The 16,972-nt window shown below is 37.2% G+C and overlaps 1 protein-coding gene across 12 annotated transcripts in view; it reads right to left on the bottom strand.

Annotated features, from left to right (window-relative positions):
* The window catches only part of Plscr1l1 (phospholipid scramblase 1 like 1), a 43,305-nt gene extending 30,888 nt beyond the window's left edge, over positions 1–12,417 (bottom strand). For 4 of the 12 annotated variants that reach the window (XM_087560056.1, XM_087560052.1, XM_087560060.1 and 1 more), the window contains exons 1-2: positions 12,288–12,395; positions 5,627–5,699 (exon numbers count right to left, since the gene is read on the bottom strand). The gene's annotated coding sequence lies outside the window, so the exon portion shown is untranslated. 12 annotated transcript variants of the gene reach the window in all.
* Between the last annotated feature and the right edge of the window lie 4,555 nt (positions 12,418–16,972).

Raw genomic sequence — 16,972 nt, 5'->3', positions numbered from 1 at the left:
AACAACAATGCTGTAGTTTCTATATAGCTTGGATCATGTAATTATGAACAAAAAGGTAATTACCACCCAAACAAATATAGATGGTGTTTGCAGCCATTTCTAATGAGCTCCGAATGGACCTGAACTTGGAATTTTCTGGTGCTTTTGGAAGATGAGCTGCATCTGCATGGCTCGAGCTCCATTTTTGTCTCTTTACCTTTTACTTTCACAGTTTTATGTTCACAATTCTTTTCCAACTTAATTATTCCCTAAAGCTCCGACTCTTAAAAATGAAACAAATATAAAAAGAATAAATTCAAAATAGCTTGTGTTTTCCTGACATTTGTACTTTAATTTCCTCCACATGGTATGCTCCATCCATTCTAGTGCTTCCTGAATTCCTGGTATCCTCTTGCATGTTCTCTGTGCTATTCTTTATACGTGTTTGTCCTAGGGCACTGAAGCAGGTACTGGCTGGGTTTTTTCAACATCACAGGGACATAGACATATCTAGAGAAAGGAAATCTTAATAAGGAAATGCATCCACCCAGATTGCCTGAGGCCAATCTTATGGGATTTCTTTTTCCCGGATTAGTGGTTGGTGTGAGAGGGCCCAGCCCAATACTGATTGTGTCACCCCTGGGTAGGTAAGTTTTGCAAGAAAGCAAACCAACCAAGCCAGTAAGTGGCATTTCTCTGTGGCTTCTGAAACATTTCTTGCCCTGACTTGCCTTAGTGATACAGAGTATGACCATCATGCCAAGAAATCATGACTGTAAGGTTGAAGGAAATGACAAAGACGATGCAGGATTTAAGAAGCAAACTCGGTAAAGAGATATAAATATTGAAGCAAACTCAAGCAGAAATGAAGATGGAATTGAAAAAAAACCTCAATAACACAATTAGAAAATGCGGGGCAAAGGATTATGGGTAGTATGTATGGATCAAGTAAAAGTACAATACAAAAACTCAAACACAAATTGCAGGAGTGATAGGATATGAACAAAGAAAACATTTAAGTCACAAGAAAAGAACCATATAGGAGCTGTGTGAAAACAGGTAACATGTGTATCATGTACACACATTCAAATTATAGGCAGAGATTAAAAAGAATTCCAAGGCAATAAGCAGACCACATCTTCAAAAATATTATAGAAGACAATTTTTCAAAACTAAGGAAAGGTCTACCTAGTCTGCTACAAGATGCACACAGAACACCAGGTAGACGAGATCATAAGAGAAAATCCCCATGGTGTATCATAGTTAAAACACTAAAAAGCACAAATAATGAGTTGAAAGCAGTAAGAGAAAAAAGAAAGCATGAGTTACATTCAGATTTAAAGGCCTCGAGAATAGTAGATGATTTCTCAATAGAAAACTTGAAAGCCATGAGCCTGGAGCAATGACACTAAATTCAGAAAGATCGAGGATGACAAACCTAGATTACCATACACGGCAAAACTATCACCATTGAAGGAAAAAGAAAAGCTTTTCATGATACAAACAGACTGAAAAAATACATGTTCACAAAGTTAGTGCCACAGAAAGTCTTAGAAGCAGTGCTTCTAGCTGAAGACGGGAATAAGCATATCAAAGAAACTATAGGGAGAAAATAAATTAGCACTGAGGGGACGGCTCAAAGGTTAAGAGCAATGACTGCTCTTCTATAGATCCTGAGTTCACATCCCCCAGCTCCCATATGGTGCCTCATAACTGTCTATACATGTATTCACATGAGATCCATGTATTCACATCAGATCCAGAGCCCTTTTCTGGTGTGCAAATGTACATGAAAACAAAGCACCCATATACATAAAATAAATAAATAACATAAATAAATCTTTTAAAAAAAGAAGTTAAACAAAGTTATAATTACTGAAAAGCATAGTATGATGAAGACCAAAACAACAAAATAAAAAAATCAAAACAAATAAATAAAACAAAACAAAAAAGACTGGAATCAAAATTCACATTCCAATAACTTTAAGTTCAATCAGACGGCACAAGCTGGTTGAACGTGCTAAGAAATAAACACCTTCCTGTTATGTACAAGGAACTCATCTTAAGTTTAGACAGGAACCACCCTAAAGTAAAGGGGTGAAAAAATGTAGAAAAAGCAAATAGACCATGTAGCAATTAGGATTGATGTCCTAATATTTAATGACATAAATTTAACTAAAACTAACTACAAGAGATGATAAAAGACACCTCATCTTAATTAAGGGAAAAACCAACCAAGATGATATTACAATCATATAAATGAAATTCTGACACATAACATTTCTTTTAAAATTTAATCCTGGAAATAAAGATAGATTAACACTAACCCAATAATAGTAGATGATTTTAATACCTCAATTATTCAAGTAGGTAGGTCATCTGAACAAAAAACTAATAGAGAAATATTAAAATTAAATGATGTCATGATCAAATGGGCCTAACGCAGCCCCCGAATATTTCTCCCAAGCACCAAGAGAAGCACTTTGTATTCATCATTCCATAGAAAGTTTCTCTAAAACAGGTTTCATTCTGGGGCACAAAACAAAACTTAATAAATTCAGAAAGGTTGATCTAAGTCTATGGATCCTATCTGACTGTAATTCAATAAAACTTTAAATAAACAGCTAATAAATCTCTAAAAAGTGCACTTATTCGTGGAGATTGAACAATTCATTAGGAAATGACAAATGGGTAAAAGATAAAAATCAGTCAAGAAATTTAAAAACTCCTAGAATTAAATGAAACTGAAGAGGCAACACAATAAAATGTCTGGGAAACACTAATGGTAGTCATACAAGGGAAATTGATAGCTTTAAGAACTTATATTTAAAAAGCAAAAGGAATACAAATAAATGACTTGAGATACAACACAAGAATTTGAAAGAAAATTAAACCCAATCCCAGTTGATGGAAAGAAAAAAAAGACTAAAATTGGAGCAGGAAATAATGAAACAGAAATAAACTATTACATAAAAGCATTGAATCTAAGAGCTAGTTCTTCGGAAAGTAAAACAATATTCACAGACGTTTGGCTTAACAAACAAAAGAGAAAGAGATGACTAAACTGACAGAATCAGAAATAAACAGGAACCATCGCAACAAATACTCAAGGAATCCAGAATAATAGAAGGGAATAGTTTTAAGACTCCATTAAATGAGAAAATCTAAAATAAATGGGAGGATATCTAGATTCATTGAAACCACCAAAGTTAAATGAAGACGAGATTAACTACCTAAACAAACCCAGAAAAAATGAGAATGAAATAGTAATAAAAAGTCCTCTATATAAAGTTCAGGCTGAGACAGATTCATAGCAGAAAACTACCAGACTTTCACAGAAGATCTGCAGGTAACAGTACGTAAACTTAAAAAAGGAAGAAAGAAAGAACAAAGAAATGAAACAAATGGAGAACATCTAAGCCTCTTCTGAAACCAACACGCATTACTCTAATACAAAACCAGATAAAGACAAGACAGGAGTGATAATAGTGATGATAATAATAGTAATAGTAGTAATAACAACTACTTACCAAAGTCTCTGATTAACATAGACATAAAAATCCACAGTGAAATATTTGCCAAATGAATATAGGTGTATGCCTAAATGAACATCCACTGTGATCAAGTTAGCTTATCCCAAATATGTAGGGACAATTAAACACATGTAAACATTGTAATAAATAAAGGGAATCACGGGCAATGATCACATGATCATCACAATCAATGCGGAAAGTGGCAAAGTCTAACATGCCTTCATGGTGAGTATGAAAGTAGAACACTTTCCTAGAGAAAATAGGATGTAAGGGAACATACTTCAACATATGGGAGGCTACATACGAAAAAACCCCAGTTAACACCATCCTAAATGGAGAAAATCCTGAAACAATTCCTTTAAAACTCAGAGCATGGCAGGGCTGTCAACTATCCCTACTCTTCTCAATAGAGTGATCAAAGAACCAGGTGGAGGAGTAAGGCAAGAAAATGAAAGTAAAGGAATGCAAATAGGAGAAAGAAGAAATCAAATTAGCCTGGTTTGCAGAATATATGCTACTATACATAAGAGATCCAAAGAAGGCTATAGGAAAACTTTTAGAAATGTTCAATGGTTTTAGCAGGATACAAAATTGACAGGAGGCTTTTTATACACCCAATACAAATGTGCCAAGAAGGAGTTCATATATGTATGACAGGGCCTTCTGGGGGAAGGAGCCTTGTCCCCCGAGTCTTAGGTCATTCCTTACAAGGTACCAAGAGGAAATAAGGCAAGGGGAAAGAGTGAATCAGGCAATGGTTAAGGGAATTTAGCAGCTCTGACTTGTTACCAATCAGGCCACCTCTGTGTCTCTGACTATTAGCAATGAGGCCATTTCTGCTGCTTTGATGACTATCAACCAGGTGCTTCTTTATTTATACAAGTTTCACAGAAGAAAAACAAATAATTATCCAAGTGGAACAGATTATGTATTTGACTTCTTATTACATGTTCATGGTTACATGTTCAGTCACAATTAGAAAATACAAACAGAACAGACTTTATTATTATTAGCTCTGTTCCTTCAATTTAAGGAATCTAAAGAATGTCTCCTCCTCCAAATTTTAACCCAGAATTATTCCTGTCTAAAGGAAATGGATGGACAAAGAGTGGAGCAGAGACTGAAGGAAAGGCCATCCAGAGACTGCCCCACCTAGGGATATATCCCATTAGCAGACACCAAACCCAGACACTATTGCTGATGCCAAGAAGTGCTTGCTGACAGGACCTGGTATAGCTGTCATCAGAGAAGCTCTGCCAGCATCTGACCAATACAGATGTGGATGTTCAACCATTGGACTGAGAACGGAGACCCCAATGAAAAAATTAGGGGAAGAACTGAAGGAGCTGAATATCAACTAACTGGACTCCCACCCCCAGAGCTCCCAGGGACTAAACCACCAACCAAAGAATACACATCGAGGAACTCATAGCTTTAGCTGCATATATAGCAGACAATAGCCTTGTCTGGCATCAATGGGAGCGGAGCCCCTTGATCCTGTGGATGCTCGGTGCCCAAGCCTAGTGGGATGCTAGGGCAATGAGATGGGAGTAGTTGGGTGGGTGAAGCACCCTTATAGAGGCAGGGGGAGAAGGTTAGGATGGGGAAACTAGGAAAGGAGACAACATTTGAAATGTAAATAAAATAAGCAATAAAAAAGAATGTCTCCTTCAAAGCAAACCTTTTTATTATATGATAGCTTGCTTTTAGGCTGGCAGTGTTTATAGTCTGAAAGCAGTCCAAACAAACAGAAAATATTTGAACCAGTCTTCTTACGAATAGCAAATACTAATACCCAACTTCTTTTACTATATGTTTTATCATCTACACTAAAAAATAGGAAAAGTTTATTTTAGTCAAATCTATTATTGTATTTATTGAGTTTTATTCCTCCAGAGTGTACACTGTATGACCTCCTATCTTTAAACAACATTTTCAGAGCACTCTAAGTCTATAATAAAAAGAGACCTTGAATCTGTAACCTATTCTCTTGGCCAGGCACAATTTATCAGTTGTCTCTGTTTACCCTGAATCAAATACTGCTTGCATTAACTCAGGGACTGATACTTCAAGAAGATTCCCTGAGTAATGGCCCCATCTATCTAAGTGCTTACCTCTGCTTAGTGATCTCCAGGGCACAGGAAGACTTCAAAATAGTGGCCTGATAATCTTCACTTTAGAATTTTCCTAAAAAGACACATTCATAATTCTTCTCGGGACATAAAATCAATTATAATTAAGAAAGTCTCCAAAATGCAACACACAAAGACCAAAACACAAATGTCAGAAAATGAAGGACAGCAAACACGACAATCTGATTAGCTTTGCTGGAACTTTGTCAAGCAGCTGAGCTGGCTACACGACTCTTGACATTTCCAGTGGATATGGTTGTGCCAGATGGATTCCCATTGACAATAGCCTAAAGGAAGATAAATATCTAGGAATAAGCCTAACTGTGGAAGTGAAGTAGAAATGGCAGTAGAAAATGGAAAGACCTCAAAATTCCATGAATTAGTACTATATAAAAACATGACAGTTCTACCAAAAGCAATTTAGATTTAATGCAATCACATTCAAAATTCCCACATTTTTCACAGAAATACTAAATATCCCAAGATTCATTTAGTATCACACACAAAAAGTTTCCCCATTAAGGTGATCCTGAGAGAGGGAGGGAGGAAGAGAGGGAGAGAGAGAGAGAGAGAGAGAGAGAGAGAGAGAGAGAGAGAGAGAGAGAGAGCTCCAACAAGCTGGAATAGCCATTCTAATATCAAATAAAATTGACATTTAACAAAAAGTTATCAAAAAAGACAAGGAAAGACACAATACTTCTCAAACAAAAAATCCAACAAGATGCACTTTCAGTCCTGAACATCTATGCTCCAAATGCAAGGGCACCCACATTTAAAAAATAAAAAAAACAAAAGCAAAACTTTACTAAAGCTTAAAGGACACATTGCACCTCACACAATAATAGTAGGAGACTTCAACACCCCACTCTCATCAATGGACAGATCATGGAAACAGAAACTAAACAGAGACACAGTGAAACTAACAGAAGTTATGAACCAATTGGATTTAACAGATATCTATAGAACATTTTATCCTAAAACAAAAGAACATACTTTTTTCTCAGCAACTCTTGGTACCTTCTCCAAAATTAACCATCTATTCTGTCACAAAACAGGCCTCTACAGATACAAGAAGATTGAAATGATTCCTTGCGTCCTATTAGATCACTGTGTACTAAGGCTGATCTTTAGTAACAACAAGAATGACAGTGCACATACACATGGAAGGTGAACAACGCTCTACTCAACAACAACTTGGTCAAGGAAGAAATAAAGAAATTGAAGACTTTTGAGAATTTAATGAAAAGGAAAGCACAACATACCTAACCTTATGGGACTCAATGAAAGCAGTGTTAAGAGAAAAACACATAGCTCTGAGTGGTTCCAGAAGGAAACTAGGAAGAGCAGCACCAGCAGCTTAACAGTACACCTAAAAGCTCTAGAACAACAACAACAACAACAACAACAACAACAACAACAACAGCAACAACAACAACAACAACAACAACAACAGCAACAACAACAGCAACAACAAATCAAATACACCAAAGAGGAGTACACCACAGGAAACAATCAACTCAGGGCTGAAATGAACCAAACAGAAACAAAAAGAACTACACAAAGAATCAACACAACTAGGAGCTGGTTCTTTGAGAAAGTCAACAAAATAGATAACCCTTAGCCAGACTAACCAGAGGCCACAGAGACAGTATTCAAATTAACAAAATCAGAAATGAAAAGGGAGACACAACAACAGAAACCAAAGAAATTAAAAAAAAATCATCAGATCCTACTATAAAAGCTTACATTCAACAAAAGTGGAAAATCTGGAGGAAATGGACAATTTTCTAGACAGATATCAGGTATCGAAGCTAAATCAGTATCAGATAAATCATCTAAACAGTCACATACCTCCTAAAGAAATAGAAGCAGTCATTAAAAGTTTCCCAACCAAAAAGTGCCCAGGACAAGATAGGTTTAGTACAGAATTCTATCAGATACTGATAGAAGATCTAATACCAAAACTCTCCAAACTATTCCACAAAATAGAAACAGAAGGAACACTACCCAATTCATTCTATGAAGCCACAATTGCAGTAAACCACACAAAAACACAACAAGGAAAAAGAACTTCAGACAAATTTCCCTTGTGATTATCAATGCCAAAATACTCCATAATACTGTCACAAACCGAATACAAGAGCATATCAAAACTGCCATCCATCATGACAAAGTAGGCTTCATCCCATGGATGCAGGGATGGTTTAATATACAGAAAACCATCAACGTAATCCACTATATGAACAAACTCAAAGATAAAAATCACATGATCATTTTATTAGATACCGAGAAGCATTTGACAAAATTCAACACCCCTTCATGTTAAAAGTCTTGGAAAGATCAGGAATTCAAGGCCCATATCTAAACATTGTAAAGGCAATATACATCAAACCAATTGCAACATCAAACTAACTGGAGAGAAACTTAAAGCAATTCCACTAAAATCAGGGACTAGACAAGGCTGTCCACTCTCTCCCTACTTATTCAATATAGTACTCAAAGTCCTAGCCAGAACAATTAGACAACAAAAGGAAGTCAAAGGGATACAAATTGGAAGGGGAGAAGTCAAAATATCACTATTTGCTGAAGATATGATAGTATACTTAAGTGATCCCCAAAATTCCACCAGAGAACTCCTAAACCTGTTAGCTTCAGCAAAGTGGTTAGATTAACTCAAACTAATCAGTAGCCTCCCTCTACTCAAAGAATAAACAGACCGAGAAAGAAAGTAGGGAAATGACACCCTTCAAAATAGTCGCAAATAATATAAAATACCTTGGTGTGACTCTAACCAAGCAAGTGAAAGACCTGTATCACAAGAACTTCAAGTCTCTGAAGAATGAAATCAAAGATCTCAAAAGATGAAAAGAACTCCCATGCTTATAGATTGGAAGGATTAATATGTTAAAAATGGCCATCTCACTGAAAGCAATCTACAGATTAATGAAATCCCCATCAAAATTCCAACTCAATTCTTCACAGAGGTAAAGAGAACAATTTGCAAATTTATTTTGAATAACCAAAAAAATATTGAAAACTATTCTCAACAATAAAAGCATTCTGGGGGAATCACCATCCCTAACCTCCAGCTGTTTTACAGAGCAAAAGTGATAAAACAAAACAAAACAAAAAAACTGTATGGTATTGATACAGAGAGAGGCAAGTAGATCAAGGGAATAGAATTGAAGACCCAGAAATGAACCCATGTACTTATGATCACTTGATCTTTGACAAAGGAACTAAAACTATCCAGTTGAAAAGAGACAACATTTTCAACAAATGGCACTGGTTCAACTGGAGGTCAGCATATCGAAGAATGCAAATCCATCCATTCTTATCACCTTGTACAAAGCTCAAGTACAAGTGGATCAAGGACCTCCACATAAAACCAGACACACAAAAACTAATAGAAGAGAAAGTGGGGAAGAGCCTCAAACACATGGGCACAGGGGAAAATTTCCTGAACAGAACACCAATGGCTTATACTCTAATATCAAGAATCAACAAATGGGACTTCATAAAATTGCCAAGCTTCTGTAAGGCAAAGGACACTGTCATTAGGACAAAATACAACCAACAGATTGGGAAAAGATCTTTAGCAATCCTACATCTGATAGAGGGCTAATATCCAATATATACAAAGAACTCACGAAGACTCTAGAGAGCCAAATAACCCAATTTAAAAATGGGGTACAGAGCTAAACAAAGAATTCTCAGCTGAGGAATATTGAATGGCTAAGGAGCACCTAAAGAAATGTTCAACATACTTAGTCATCAAGGAAATAAAAATCAAAACAACCCTGAGATTCCATCTCAAACCAGTCAGAATGGCTAAGATCAAAAACTCAGGAGACAGCAGATACTGGTGATGATGCGGAGAAAGAAGAATGTTCCTCCATTGTTGGTGAGACTGCAAACTGGTACAACCACGTGGAAATCGGTCTGGCGGTTCCTCAGAAAATTGGACATAGTACTACCTAAAGACCCAGCTATACCAGTCCTGGGCATATACCCAAAAGATGCTCCAACATATTACAAGGACACATGCTCTACTGTGTTCATAGTAGCCTTATTTATAATAGCCCAGAAGCTGGAGAGAACCCAGATGTCCTTCAACGGAGGAATGGATACAGAAAATATGGTACATCTACACAATGGAATGCTACTCAGCTATTAAAAAAACGACTTCATGAAATTCCTCGGCAAATGGATGGAACTAGAAAATATTATTCTGAGTGAGGTAATACAATCACAAAAGAACACACATGATATGCACTCACTGATAAGTAGATATTAGCCCAAAAGCTCAGAATACCCAAGATACAATTCACAGACCACATGAAGCTCAAGAAGAATGAAGACCAAACTGTGGATGCTTCAGTCCTTCTTAAAATGGTGAACAGAAATACTCACAGGGGGAAATATGTAAATAAAGTATGGAGCAGAGAATGCAGGAAAGGCCATGCAGAGACTATGCCATCTGGGGATCCATCCCATCCATATACAGCCACGAAACACACACAATATTGCAGACGCCAAGAAGTACTTGCTGACAGGAGCCTGACATAGCTGTCTCCTGAGGAAATCTGTCAGAACCTGACAAATACAGAGGCTGATGCTCACAGCCAACTTTTGACTTAGAACGGGTTCCCCAGTGGAGGAGTTAGAGAAAGTACTGAAAGAGGTGAAGGGGTTTGCAACTCATAAGCAGAACAACAATATCAACCAACCAGACCCCCCCTCAGAGCTCCAAGGGACTAAACTGCCACCCCAAGAGTACACAGGGGTGGACCTATGACTCCAGCCACATATGTAGCAGAGGATGGCCTTGTCGGGAATGTAAGAGTGGGGAGGTGGGAGAGAATGGGTGGGTGGATGGGTGGTTGGAGGCGCACCCTCCTAGAAGCAGGGGGATATAGAGGGTTTCTGGAGGCTAAACTGGGAAAGGGGATAACATTTGAAATGCAAATAAAAATCCAAAACAAGGAAAAAATGTAAAAATAATAATAAATAAATTAAAAGAAAAATGAAATTCCCTGGTATATGAATATAAATAGAAAATCCACTGAATGGGGTAATCTAGACCCAGAGAAGCAAATGCCACATGTATTGCCTCGTTTTTGTTTCCTATCTTCAAAGCTTCAGATGTGCTTATATAATCTGGAACAACCACAGAATAAAACAAAAATAAAAAGAATCATCGTGGGAAGCACTAGTGATGGTCATAGGAGTAAAGAGATGATATGAGGAAAAAATGGAAAAAATGGGCTAGGGTTTTAATTGTGAGAAACAGAAAGACAGTACTGGAGCAGGGGGAGAAAGTAGTGGTATGCAAACACTTAAAAGGGTAAGGAATCCCGATCTTTCATATTTACCTGAAATTATATATATGCATATTTTAAATGAAATAATGTTACTTGGGTGATAATGCTTCCCTCAAGAACTGTAGACTAATAAAAGACATTAGAAGACTTGAAAAATCTCATTTCAAGCAGTCAGGGAATTTAAAAATTTGTCTATGGTTCTCTTTTGTTCTTATCTATTTATCTGCTTTTCTTGTCAATGTAATAGTCTTTTCCTGTCAGGAAACTTTTTTTGTGGACCTAATTTGGAAGTGTCCCGCCTTTTTTTCTATCTGACAGAATAATTTGAGAAGTACTTGTTTATGTTATCCATTAAAGGTCTGCTAGAGTTCTACAGTCTGGACAAGAGCCTTTACCAATGGCAGGTTTATTTATTACAGCTCTGATTTTGCTTTTACTGTGACTGAGCCTTTAGATACAAGAGCTGTGCTGTAAGATGTATCCATTGGAGATAGACAACCACAGTCAGTTATTTCCTGCATCTTATCAGTTGTTATTTTCTGTAATGGTCTGTCTGTTGAAGAGATCCTTTCTTGCACCAACTCTCTGCTGGAGAGGGATGGAAGCTATGTTTATCTGTGGATATAAGAATGAGTATTTAGAATCCTTCTAAGAACCATGCCTGTTTAGAAAGGTGGCAGTAGTTTGTTCTTCTCTAAGATCCAGTTAATCATTAGCCCTGGGGTGTTACTTAGGTTCTGAGTACCAGGCATGAATTCCTTTATTTAGAGTGGGTCTTGAAATCAATCAGATGGCTATTGGTTAATACCAAGATATGAGTCCCTCATTGCACCTTTAAAGATAGCCCACCAACATCAATGAAACATCAACTCAAGTTTGAAGCCTTTTGTCTCAAGAATAGTTTCTTAGTTCAATGGCCTGAATATTTGTCTGCCAAATACTAAGAAACAAAACTTGATTCATGAAGAAATAATTCTAAGGAAAGAAAGCTTATGAATAGGATTAACCGTTTTATAAAACAGATCTATGAGAGAACTTTCTCCTTAAGTCATATGAGGTTCTAGAAGAAGTCAGAGATTATGAGGGACCCAGGTCTCATCAAATATCAAATCTCAGGCTCCAGGCTGTGAATAATTTTCTACTCTTATAACCCACCCAGGTATAGACTTGTCATAATGACCTTGATTACCCAGTAGACCTGATATGAGTTAAACATGGAGATATGAGTGAGATCCTAGGCCAAAATGTAGTTATATTCATTATGATCATCAAAATTCGAAAGGACAACAGTCTCTGAAAGATACATATGAAATGGCTACCTTAGAGGTCAGTGAGAGAAGACTGGACCTTCATCCGTCTTATACTCAAGTATTTTCACAATCCTATTAGGAAGAGTCCAGGAAGCAGAGACATAAGCAGCTACAACAATTAACATTCCATTCAGAACCTAGAAGCTCACTAGTTCTATGGATACTTGGACTTACATAGAGATGAACAGTTGATAATTTTTCATGTTCTTAGAATCATTTACTTTCAAATAATTGAACATTTTGTCATATCTCCATAAGGTTTGCGATTGCTATGGGCATTACTGGTGTGTGTGTGTGTGTGTGTGTGTGTGTGTGTGTGTGTGTGTGTGTGTGTGTGTGTGTGTGTGTGTGTGACAGTCACCACAAAAATAATATTCATAGCCCATGACGTGATTTGAGAGGACTGAGCAGGGCAGAGTCAGGCTGACTCTGTGAAGGCTGCAAACTGGCAGGTTGGAAGATTAGGCGTAAAGGGCATGCCTTTGTTGTCTTCTGCTTTGGCTGTTATATATTGGGAGTTATTATTGAAAAGTATCCTTCTCAATCACGTATGATAAAGACAGAGCTGAGTGTAAACAGGACAGGACATTATGGAAAGCAGAGAGTGAGTTGTAGAAATGGATGGAAAACTCATATCTTTAAAAAAAAAAGGAAAAATAATCAAATGTAAGAAAGATGGAATAACGTTGCAACTAGGGATTGGAGCATCCCAGAAAACAGTGTTGAGATAATGGAGTGAGATATTCTCCATATAGAGAATTCTCCTTTGCCAACCTCACCTACAGACATTGTGATACTCATGGGTTGTCATCTACTCTGCACCAGAAAAAAGGGGTCAGAATACCTATGCAGTGAATGAAGCATGAAGGATAACCCCCATATTGCCCACAAGGACAGTGATGTGCTTGTGGGGCATTTCACGTGGGTGGAGCAGAATTCCCATAGCATGCAGACTCAGGTGAAAACAAAGCAATTGGCATTAATAGAAAGAAGATAGGTCACAGTGAGCTCTCATTGTGAAAGATGAGCTCAACCTGTCCCAAAGGATTCACGTCCCTCAGGTATGACTTGTCCTTAGAGAAGAAAAGGCTGACTACATATGTCATATTAGCAGTCTTATAAACCTCCTAACCAGATCAACATATTGAACTCTTCTTCTGTGATCATGAATGCAACAAATTAACACTGTAGAGTTGTACTCTCTTGGTTCCTAATAACATGGACTACAGGTTGCAAATAACTGACAGAAATAAATAATTAAAACGATTATGGATGCACTGTGCCACTCCAAAGTATATCTCTGGACATTTGCCTCTTCACTTAGAATTTTCCTTAATTTCCTTTTCTGAGAGTAAGTGGAAATAGGACACATTTTCTAGTTTTAAAGAATCATGAAGTCACACAAAATAAAAAAGTCTAGAATTATTTAGAAGAAATAGCATACAATGAAGTTTAATATGACGTCTTTTAGTAATAGTGAACCCTCAATTTTATCATCTATGAATCAAAGTTCCTTTCTAGTTGCGATGTTATATGGTAGTATATTTTTCTCAGGTTAAGAATTTTGGATTCTGAATAAAGAATTTATGTTTAAATAAATAAAGATCAAACCGAATTCAAAAGTATTAGTTCACAATTTAAGACAAAATTTCACCACAAAAAATAGAAAAACTAAAGTTAGAGAACAAAACAGAATAAAATTATACAAAATATTAATTATTCTTATATTTTATACAACATACCAAAAACTGAAACTGAGAAATTTCTACCATAATAGTGAGAGTGCTGAAAACCCATAGGAGAGAAGAGTGCTGTATATGCACAGGGGAAGCAAATACTTCTTGAACAAAGAACATTCTAGATTAGGTGTATCCATTCGAGACTGAACAGATCATTATTCTTCTAAAGATTTAATCTCTGAAGGAACATACTACCAATTTTCTCTGCAAACAGAGAAAATTTGTGAGGTAATATTTTCTTTTATTGTTATCATTCTTATTAGTTCTTTCTGAGTTTCATACAGTGTGTTTAGATCATATCCATCCCCTCCTTCTGCAATTATGCACAGATTCAATCCCTTTTGTCCTATCCACCCAATTTGTGGGGTTTTGTTTGCTTGTTTGTTTGTATTAATCAATCAATCAATTTATTTATTTATTTGTTCTATAACAGAAAGTCTTTTAACCAAATATTCTTGGATGTGTTGTTTTCCACGAGAGCAAGGTTGACTTACCAGGGTCTACACTCTCAGAAACAGCTACCTTTTTCTCTCCAGGAGATGGTCATTTCCAATAGCTCCATGACTATGAGGTAGAATTGATCTTTTCTACTCTTCTCTCCATGGTAGGATTTGGCCTGGTTTGTGCTTACACTGATCTTGTGTGTACTGTCACAACTGCTGTGAGTTAATGTCTGCAATTTCCCTGCTGTGTCTTGAAGATGTTGTTCCCTTGTAGTTGGACATGATTCTAACTCTTCACCCTTTCCATCTGTCTTCTACTTGGGATCTAAAAACTTTTGCTCCTCTGCCAATAATACTGAGATTCAAAATTATGGCTTAATATTCTTTAAATTCTCCTTAAAAGGAGGCTACACTACTCTCAAATAATCTTTCCAAATACACAAAACAAACATCTGGAATGGTGAAAACATTTGCTTATTTGTTGATTTAAAGTTTTTATTTTAAAAGGATGAGGTGAGGAAGGTAGGCATCCTTGTGGTATCAAGGAAGAAGTTCTAAGGAATGAACAGTGGGCATATAAAGATTAGTAGAAGAAAGGATCAACAAGTAGTTTGAACAAATTAAAAATCCTACATATACAAAATAAATCATGGAAATTTATATTAACTGTGATATGAATGTTAAACATCCTAGTTATTAAAGTTTGAATATTAAATGTTCACCCAAAATGCTCATGTTTTGAAGAATCTTTTTCTTAGATGATGAATCTATTCATTGAGAAGTAATTGAATGATGAGAACTTCATCATTGTTGGATTCATAATTTGATGGCAGACAAGGTAGGAGGTTGGTCAGGGTTGGAAGAAGGAAGTCATTGGGGAAACCCCTACAACAGTCAACTTTCCCTTGCTCCTCTCTGCTTTCTGGTTATCAGGAAGTGAGCAATTTTCTCCCTCATGTGTATCTACTGTTAGGGTTGCTATGAATACCTTTAAGTTTAACCTCAATTAAACAATTGTTTGTGGAATGTCCATCAGGAAGATAGATTGGCAGGATTCAGCAGAGAGTCGGTTACTTATCATTCAGAGGTACTTATTCAAAGGATGAATTAGGTGTAGTGAAGTTAAATATGTGAAATAACAGTTTTAAGGTATAACGTACAGAAGAGTTTAAAGTTGGATGTAAGAATTTGTCTACCTGTGACATTGATAGTCAGAGGAAGGATAAGGTTAGCCTTGAGATTTGGAAGAATAGGTTTAGCCCAGAGAAAAGCTCTTTACTCTTAAACTGGAAGAAATAACGACACTTATGAAATTGTCCTAAGATCTTCAATTTTGTTCATAAGTCATCTGTTTACAGGAAGTATTTCTTAGGCATGACAGCATCCCTGTACAAGGAGCAAAAGAATTGTTAAGGGTCAGTTTATGATTAGATATCCGACAGTGGTATGGATATCTGACAACATGGTTAATACTGAATATCCAGGGGCCATGAGTCACCTAATGAGTGCTTAATGAGGCTTACAACTTCTAAATAGTAGTTTGTGGCAGCAGAGTGAAGAAACAGCAAAGAGCTTGCATCTTGATCTACAAGTAGGAAGCAAAGTGGAGGAGAAAGAGAGTGAGAGAAACGAGAGAGAGAGAGAGAGAGAGAGAGAGAGAGAGAGAGAGAGAGAGAGAGAGAGAGAGAGAGAGAATGCATCATTGGGAATAACACAGTTCTTTAGAAACTTCAAAGCCACCATCACCACCACCTCAGTGACACACCTTTTGCAGCTAGTCCATACTCCTAATCCTTTTCTAATAGTTCTAACCTCCTAGAACCACGTATCCACATATAGTGAGTCTACAGGATGTATTCTCACTTGAACTACCACAGAGGCTATCCTGACGATCTGGAGACCTAACAGTAAAGGGTGATGTAATCTGTTAAATGACAATTCATAGAGAGAAAAAAAAATACTACTTTTGTGTGAATATGGCTTTAAGGTCAGAGGTGTGTGATTTGGGCTTTTGCCAGCCCATAGGTGAAGGTCTATGTGTGCCTACCTGCTACCTGTGTGCTGACCTGCATATGTAGGTGTGTCCACTGGTGTGAGCCTGTGTGCCTGCCATTGTCTACTTGTCTAGTGGTTTGTGTGTTGGTGAATGAAGCATATCTTGCCTGCTAAGACTTCTTCCACTCCCTTCAACCTTTCAGACTCCCGAGACACTATACTGTTCTTGGCATTGGAGAGCATGGACCTTACACCTTGGCTGGTAGATAGCAGTGACAACCTGTTAGGCAGTTTGCTCGGGAGGGGGCTTGCCTTAGTCTGGGACACACCAGCATCAGCTGTCGGTGGCGCCTGCCTTCCTGACCTGGAGAATGATACTCCTGCAGCACTGGACGTTTAACTCACCTGGCTGCCCATGTGGTAGCAGAGCCAGGAGCCCTAATTAGCAGGTTCAGGACACCAGCCAAAAGAAAAAAAAATTAACAATGCTTATAAGCTGAGAAAAGCCCAAAATGGT

The sequence above is a fragment of the Rattus norvegicus genome, chromosome 8 (assembly GCF_021556685.1).
Source record: "Rattus norvegicus strain SHRSP/BbbUtx chromosome 8, alternate assembly SHRSP_T2T, whole genome shotgun sequence".
Taxonomy (NCBI): Eukaryota; Metazoa; Chordata; class Mammalia; order Rodentia; family Muridae; genus Rattus; species Rattus norvegicus.
This window is presented reverse-complemented; position numbering and strand designations above follow the sequence as displayed.